Raw genomic sequence first — 8,761 nt, forward strand, 5'->3', positions numbered from 1 at the left:
CTCCGCCTATGATCGATTCTGCCCTCAGGCCCGATCTCGCCGTCGTCGATGAGGGACGTAGAAAAATCGTCATTGTAGACGTCACTGTGCCCTTTGAAAGCCGGAAGAATGCCTTGGATGTCGCCAGGCAAGCTAAATTCCAAAAATATTCAGGCATCGCACAAAAACTTGCCGATCGCGGGTACACGGTTTCTTTGAGTGCACTCGTGGTCGGGGCGCTGGGAGCTTGGGATCCCCAAAATTGGGTGGTTTTCCGCGACCTCGGAATTGCCAAACGCAACGTCGGTAGGATCGCTAAATATATGATCTCCGACGCAATCCGATGGTCGCGGGACATTTATGTTTCGCACGTTACGGGCAAAATTCTTTATCCCACTACCCCAGCGCTCCCACCCGGTCTGGGAACGAATCTCTCCCCTCGAAACTCTGATGACGACGACCCCACCTTTTAATAAAAATTTTAAAAACCCTGTGTTATTTATTTATTATATTTATTTGTGTATGTCCTTTTTGGCTTTCTTGTTATGTTTGGGAGCTTTTATCTTTTTTTTAGACTGCCGGCACTATACACCGGCAGTCCGTTTTACTTACTTTTACTCCCAAACATTTTTTGTTATCCCGGCCTTCTACACCGGGATTGGGTTTTTAGGCGCTGGCATTTTAAACTTTTATCGCTCCCGGCCTTTACACCGGGAGTATTTTATTAAATTATTTATTTCCAAATTTTTACTTCTTATAGAGCCAGCGCCACATTTTAATTAATTTATTGGTGGGTGTCTGAAGAGTGGTTCCCGTGCAGCTTACATTCTCCTTGGGTTAAGCGGGATCGAGGGGCCCTCTGTTTTATCATATCAAGCAGTCATTTTAAGATTGCACCTTTTTTTTAGTTCATTCTTTTCAGTTTAATCAGCATTCCGGGTAGAAATTCAAAATTTTTAAAATTTATTCTCTTTCATATAAAATTTTTGGGCTTTCCGGAATGTCAATACTTGGTCGCCTGTATCGGGGGTGAGATTTTAGCCTTTTTATTTTTCGTTTTTCTTTATTTTCCCTGAAATCTATTATTCCGTGATTTTAATATAAATACTATTTTTCTTTTTAGTACGGCGAGCAGGACAAACAGGAGATGGAAGCTGGTATATGAGAATGAACTTTAATTTTGTAAACACATTGTATAAGATTATTAATTTCAAAAATATTGTAAAGCAAGACAATTCCTTTAAAAACAATTGTAAATCAAGAAAATTATGAATTTATAAGTAATCTGGCATGTACTCTGATATTATGTGCAATAAACATTTTAATCTGTTCTTATCAGCTTAATATCTGATACGTCCGGCATTGCTGGACCAGAATATTAATCTGATTTTTGAACATGGGCGGGGTACCCGGAGTTTACTCCATCCCTGCCGCGGGTTGGCCCGGTATTGCAGTACCGCCGGGATCGGCCCAACATAAAAGGTTCCAAAAATCAGAAAAGCCGATGAGAACAGATGTTTCTCTTCCTTGTTTCATTTAAAAAATTCCCGAATCGCGAAAAATCGACAAAGTCCGGAGATTCGTGCTCGCAAAAATTACGCCTGCCGCCGGAGAAAGCGAACGAACGCCAGGGAAAAAACGAGAAAGACACGCGATCGCGAAAAAATTCCCCGGAAAATATCCCGGAGTGCTCCGGGCACTCTCTCGCGTTCGCAGCGAATTCGGAGAGAGACGATGACGGCAAATGTCGAAGTGTAAAAAAATGATGTTTTTAAAAAATTTCGTGGACTGCACACTAATTTCAGGAAACGATGGAAAACCAGCGTCTGCCGCATTGAAATGGGAGGAAGAAACGAACGAAAGAAAAAAGAAAGAACACTGGCCACCACTTGACACCCGGAACAGGAAGGGGTGGGGGTGCGAAATGCGACACCGTCCACTACACCCGAAAGCGATATCCCTCGGCGAGACCACTGTATCGGTTACACTGGGCCGGGTGTGAGGAGACTGAAAACGCGATTGCTTTTTTTTCAATGCGTGTGCCGAGTGACCGGGAGAGAAATTTGACACTCGAAGAAGGGGAAGGAATAGAAAAAAAAATCCGTAAATCGGAATGAAATCACGAAATGATGCCAAGGAAATGGACTGCAAAACGTGAAAATGAATTATTCGAAAAATTATAGAAAATGAAAAAAATTAGACGGAAATGAAAAAAATTAGACGGAAGTACGGGATCAGAAAATACGCACCAAACAGACGATGAACGGGCAAGAGAATAAATATCGTTTGAGAAATCGATGGAGAGGATGGACGATGTAACACTACAGAAAAGTGCATCAAATTCAATGCACTGATCCTAGCGCAGAGCCGGGCACAATTTTTCCGGCTCCTCGGCCTTATGGCTAAGATAGGAGTGTAGAGTGGTCACGGGACTCGCATGCCAAGCGTGACTTACGTCGTGGGAATGATGATGAAATGTTTCACTTTTAAGAACACGTTCCGGAAAGCTGTCGAAACAGTTTCCCCACACTTTTCACACGGAAATTAGGTGAATGCACGATTTATAAAATAACTTCCAAATATTCACCGGATCGAGTGAACATGGAAAATGACCGCCAAGCGTAGGTTTCCTCGAGAATTCCAAGTTTTTCTTGCGAATTCGACGAGACATGACGGACGCATCACGCTTCTGGTGAAATACACGCAGCATTCATCCGCGTTACCAAGGAGTCGTCCATAACAATGAACGCCTTCCCCTGAAAGCGCAGTCGAATTTCGCGGGGCCGTGCTGCTGGCAGATAGTTCGATCCGGCAGCCGACGATGGCGTCGGCACGCACTCTGTCAAGTGTTAAAAAGTGAGGGTCGCGAATGATGACGAAAAACAGGTGTCCAATGAAACCGTGAATTGCTGTCTTTCGGAGAGTTGCATTTCATGCGGATATTTTTTGCAAAAACATCCGAAATAATTGACTGATGCCGATTCTTTCGTCCCGTATTTTAGCCATTGCTGACGATTTTGGAAATTTTTTCCTGTCCGGAGACAACTTTTCAAGCAGTTTTCAATCAGATTCCCCAGAGAGAACTTTTTGAGCAGTTTTAAGTCAGATTCCCCAGAATTTTAGCATTTCGAAAGAAAATACAGGACTCGAGTGAGTAGGATAATGCTCTCTCATCGTGTTTATTGACGTTTCCTGGACGATTTTGAGGGACTTTTCGGAGTCCCCGGAAATGGCATTTTTTTTAAGCGAACGCAGGATGCTCCACGAAGGACGCTGCGATCCCACACGACAGATGGCTCCGAAGGCCCGGAAAACGGCCCGCGTCCGTTACGTCCGCGACGCTCCTACGACTCTCCCGGACCCGCCGACCACACCAAAACTCCCGGAGTCTCCACCCAACACTTTCGTGCGCATTTTTCCCCGTTCTCACGCCTAAAATTCGCCATTCCGAGACTGTTCCTCGCGTCAAAAACTATCGCCGCACACCACCGCCGCACCATCCGACCTCATCACGCAAAACACCCGAAATACCGTCCCGGAACACCGGAAAAGTAGTTAATTATCGCTTCTCGGCCTTATGGCTAAGATCAAAGTGTAGAGAGCGGACGTGTCTGCGATTCGCTCCTGAGCCCGACCGTCGCAAGCCAGGTTGCCGGCTAGTCCCCCCGGTCCTGCCTGCCAAGCACTCAAGCCGTCCGCCCCGGCTTCGCCCTAGGCGTCGACGGTGTCTAAGTTTAAAACTGTGGTGGTGCCGCACCCGTAAGTGCTACGACTTTGAGATTTTAACAGTGTTTTGGTGTGTGTCCTTTCCCTCTGCTGCCAGAGTTTGGTGCCGAAACTCCCCATACTTTGCGTTTTAGCATTTTGGCGCCAAATCTTGGGTGCGGCCAATATCTCGGGTGTGTGTGCCGGCACACCTGTGAAATGTTTTGTGGCTGTTTTTGTGTTTATTTTCAGTGTCTGTGCGTGTGCGTACTTTGCTAAGACGCCCCGTGTGCCGTATAGCGTCGCCTACCCTCGGCCGACTTTAACTACGAAAATATAGAGTTAGGTGCAAGGTGGTGGTGTGAATTTTTAATATTGTGTTAGTGTATGTGTGTTCAACGGCCTGTGCGAGTTTGGTGGTCGTAGTGTGAGCGGTTTGGCTGTTGCTAACCACGTGGTTGGTGCACACGTGGCGCGGCAACATCAATCATGGCGGCCTCTCAGCCCACGCCGCCGCTCGCCGTACGCCGAGGCCGCCGGAAAGGGAAGGAGGTGAGGATGTACCAGCATCGTGACGCCCTTGACCCCCCCTTCTCCGCCTGCTCAACGCCATCTCTCCCACTCCCCACGCCGCATCCCCCCCGCGTCTCGAATTTCCCCTCCGAATCGTCCCTGTCCCGAAGAAGGCCATCCACGACCTCGACAAGGAGATGCAGCGAATGGTGAAGTGGATGTGCCTCCCGACCCGCGCGGCGCGGGAAATGATCTCCCTCCCCAGGAGCCGGGGAGGGGGTGGCTACGTCCCGCTGACGGCCCGCAAGGATGCGCTCACCGTGGTGCACGCGTTCCGGATGCTCACATGTCCGGACGCGTGCGTCGCGGATGTGGCGTGGCCAACCTTGCGGGACATCATCGGCAGGCGAACGGGAAGGACGCAACGGACGGCGGTGCTGAGTAGGGAGTCGATGTGCGACTTCCTCAATGGCGCCGCCGACGACGTCGTCGGGATGGGAACGATCGCGGCGTCATCGCACTGGACCAGAGTCCGCGCGGCGACGAGGCATCTGCGGCGCTTCGTCGATATCCGGTGGGCGTGGAGCGCCGCCAGGGCGGAGTTGGCCATCGTCGTCCAGCGAGTGACGCCGTCGAGGGAAGAGATGACCGTGCCGGCCTCTGCCCGGAGGAGGCTGCACGGAATCATCTTGGCGGCCATGGGGGAGGGCTTCAGGCGCTCGCTAGTCGCGAAGCCGGATCAAGGCAAGGTGATAGCGGTGAGCTCCCGACACCCGGACTCGAACCACTGGGTGTCGGGAGGAGTGGGGATCCGGTTTTGCGACTGGCGCTTCATTCACAGAGCGCGGCTGAACGTTCTCCCCCTGAATGCGGCAAGAAGAGGAGCGGCCAGGAGAGACACTCGGTGCCGGGTCTGTGGACACGAGGAGGAGACCCTGCCGCATGTGGTGAACCACTGCTTGCCGCATGCGGACGGGTGGACCCGGCGCCACGACGAAATCATCCGTCTGCTGTCATTCACGTATACAAATTCCCGACCACTTCCGGACGTGCTGGGAAGACGAAATTTTTACAGGTCGTGGAGAAAAAATATTCATCGGGGGGAAAAGTCCGAAAACTCGAAAAAGTCGATCGGTTTTCGAGATATATCGATCCGAATTAACATTGGAGCCTTAAGGGACTAAAACATATTCCATTATTTGCCTACTTTAAAATGTCACGGGAACATGAAATTTCACTGACGGAAACTAGATTTTTTGGCCAATTTTTTGATGCGAAACATTTTGCCATATTTTGATTGAAAGTATTTTTTATAATTTCTTTAAATTTCCAATGCTTTTCTTATGGGCATATCTTTGGATTTTTTTAAAACCAACTTATAATCGTTGTAGGAATAAGTCCCTAACGTATGAGACACTAGATTTTTTGGTTGATTTTTTGGTGTGGTCGCCTTTGCAATTTTTTGTTTAAAAGTATTTTTTTAACATTTTAAAATTTCCAATGCTTTTCTTATGGGCTCACTTTGGGAATTTTTTAAGCGCCCTTCAGCGAGGAACGGCTAAGCCGTTCCGAGGAATGAGCGGAGCGCCTCCCTACCCCCTGGCCGGCGAAGCCGGCCCCTAGCTGAGGTGAGATTCTTGGAACAGCCAAAGTCCTCGAACGACCACAAATGTTGACGGCGAAGCCGGAACCGGGGTTTTTAAGGGGCGAGGCCCCTTAACGAGCGCGCGGAGCGTGCGAGTGTTTCTTGTATATATCGCGTGAAGTGAAGGGAATACTCACGGGCAGTCAATGTGTGTTTGTGTATTTTGTGTTTTCGCTTCTTCATTGTGTGTATGTTTCCCACCATCTTCGAGTGTATGTGTTGTGTCGGGGGCGGCACCGTGTGTGAAGCGATGTGGCCATGAGTGTGTTTTTCTGTGTGTGTGCGTCGCGATCCTTCGTTATTATCAGCCACGGTGGCCACACTCTCATTCCCTTCCCTCCCCTCCCCCTCGGCCAGGCCTACGGGATCTGGTGGTGTCCCCGTGCAAGCATTAACATGCAATTTACAAGATCTTAAGCTGTCGAATTTGCGAAGACACCACATGCACTGGAATAACATAGTAAAATTAGGATGACTCCTTACATAATGTTTTTTAAGATCGTGATGTGTTCGGTAGATCCCGTAGGTCTTGTGTCTACCATGATTATGAGGCGTAAAACAATGTTAACATTCAAAGCTGTTGCCGAGGGGGACCTGAATAATTACTTCCTCCATCGGAATGGGTATTCTGTGCAATAAACTAATACTTTATTTAAAAAACCCAAAATATGTATATTATAAAAGAATTTAAAAATAGATAAAAACCCTAATATCGCTTCCCGGCTCTGTTAATGAGTTGAAATTAAAAGGATATAATTTTGATCCGCTTCAAATTGGACTCCTTCCGGTCAGACGCCGCGGCAAGACTTTCAGCTCGACGAGTTCCGAAGGTTCAAAGAAGTTTCTTCCCTCACCGAGCCTCCAGCGATGTCGTTGCGCCTTCCGCCTGAAGAGGAGCCGCGGATGTCCCCTGATTTACAAAAACCCACGCAGGCGACGAACCCCGCCACGAAGAGAAGCAGCCTCCCGCCGAGGTGGTTAAAAAAAGAAATCCCACGACGAGAGACCGCCGTCAACGAGACGAAATCCGTCGCCGCGTAGGTAGAGGCCGAAAGGACGTCGAAACGAAGATTTTAGTTCACCGCGCCCCCGCCGTCACCAGATGCTCCCCGCAGAGGTTTAAAAAAAAAGATTCCCTTGGAGAGCAGCCGGCGTCCCGAAGGAAGCAGCGACGCAGGAGAGGCCGAAAGATGACGTCCGGAAGCAGGGACTGAAAAGATAAAACAGAAAACACCAATTAATTTCAAGTCACAACGGTAAAAGCATAATAATATCAATACACTAAAAGACTAAGACTACTACACTTTGATCTTAGCCATAAGGCCGAGAAGCGGTAATTAATATATTTTTCCGGGGTTCCGGGACGGTTTTTCGGGTATTTTGCGTGATGAGGTCGGATGGTGCGGCGGTGGTGTGCGGCGAGAGTTTTTGACGCGAGGAAAGGTCTCGGAATGGCGAATTTTAGGCGTGAGATTGGGGAAAAATTCGCATGAAAGTGTTGTGTGGAGACTCCGGGAGTTTTGGTGTCATCGGCGGGTCCGGGAGAGTCGTAGGAGCGTCGCGGACGTAACGGACGCGGGCCGTTTTCCGGGCCTTCGGTGCCATCTGTCGTGTGGGATCGCAGCGTCCTTCGTGGAGCATCCTGCGTTCGCTTCTCGGGGGAATGCTTTGGTCTTGGGAAATTCCCAAAAAATTGCCATTTCCGGGGACTCGAAGAAGTCACTCAAAATCGTCGAGAAAACGTCAAGAAACACGATGATAGAGCTTCATCCTACTCACTCGAGTCATGTATTTTCTGTCGAAATGCTGAAATTCCGGGGAATCTGATGAAAAACTGCTTAAAAAGTCCTCTCCGAGGAATTGATTAAAAACTGCCTAAAAAGTCCTCTCCGGGGACTGGAAAAATGGCCAAAATCTTCAGCAATGGCTAGAATACGGGACGGAAGAATCGGCATCAGTCAATAATTTCGGATGCTTTTGCAAAAAATATCGGCATGAAATGCAACTCTCCGAAAGAAAGCAATTCACGGTTTCATTGGACACCTGTTTTTCGTCATCATTCGCGACCCTCATTTTTTTACACTTGAAGTAAACAGAGTGCGTGCCGACGCCATCGTCGGCCTCCGGGTCGAACTATCTGCCAGCAGCACGGCCCCCGCGAAATTCGACTGCGCTTTCAGAGGAAGGCGTTCATTGTTAGCGACGACTCCTTGGTAACGCGGATGAATGCTGCGTGTATTTCACGAGAAGAGTGATGCGTCCGTCTTGTCTCGTCATATTCGCAAGAAAAACTTGGAATTCTCGAGGAAACCTACGCTTGGCGGTCATTTTCCATGTTCACTCGATCCGGTGAATATTTGGAAGTTATTTTATAAATCGTGCATTCACCTAATTTCCGTGTGAAAAGTGTGGGGAAACTGTTTCGACAGCTTTCCGGAACGTGTTCTTAAAAGTGAAAAATTTCATCATCATTCCCACGACGTAAGTCACGCTTGGCATGCGAGTTTCGTGCCCATGCTACACTCCTATCTTAGGCATAAGGCCGAGGAGCCGGAAAAATTGTGCCCGGCTCTGCACTAGGATCAGTGCACTGCATTAGATGTAGTTTTCTGTAGTGTCAGTGAGGGCATATTATTCATCCTCTTCAAACGATGTCTAGTGTTAAAAAATTTTGTTTTCTGTCAGTTTTAATTTTTTGTGCTTTTGCTTGTTATTTTACATGCATTATTTAAATGTAAAGTGGTGGTAAAATAAATGAATGAAGTGGTGGCCAGTGTTTTTTCTTCTTTCCTTCGCCCATTCGTTTCTTGCCTCACGAATCTCCGGACTTTGTCGAATTTTCGCGATTCGGGAATTTTTTAAATGAAACAAGGAAGAGAAACATCTGTTCTCATCAGCTTTTCTGATTTTTGGAACCAT

At 48.1% G+C, this 8,761-nt stretch overlaps 1 pseudogene; it reads left to right on the forward strand.

Moving 5' to 3' along the window:
• The first annotated feature begins 1,279 nt into the window (after positions 1–1,279).
• On the forward strand, positions 1,280–1,458 carry LOC124173746 (annotated as a pseudogene).
• Positions 1,459–8,761: the final 7,303 nt, after the last annotated feature.

The sequence above is a fragment of the Ischnura elegans genome, chromosome 1 (assembly GCF_921293095.1).
Source record: "Ischnura elegans chromosome 1, ioIscEleg1.1, whole genome shotgun sequence".
Taxonomy (NCBI): Eukaryota; Metazoa; Arthropoda; class Insecta; order Odonata; family Coenagrionidae; genus Ischnura; species Ischnura elegans.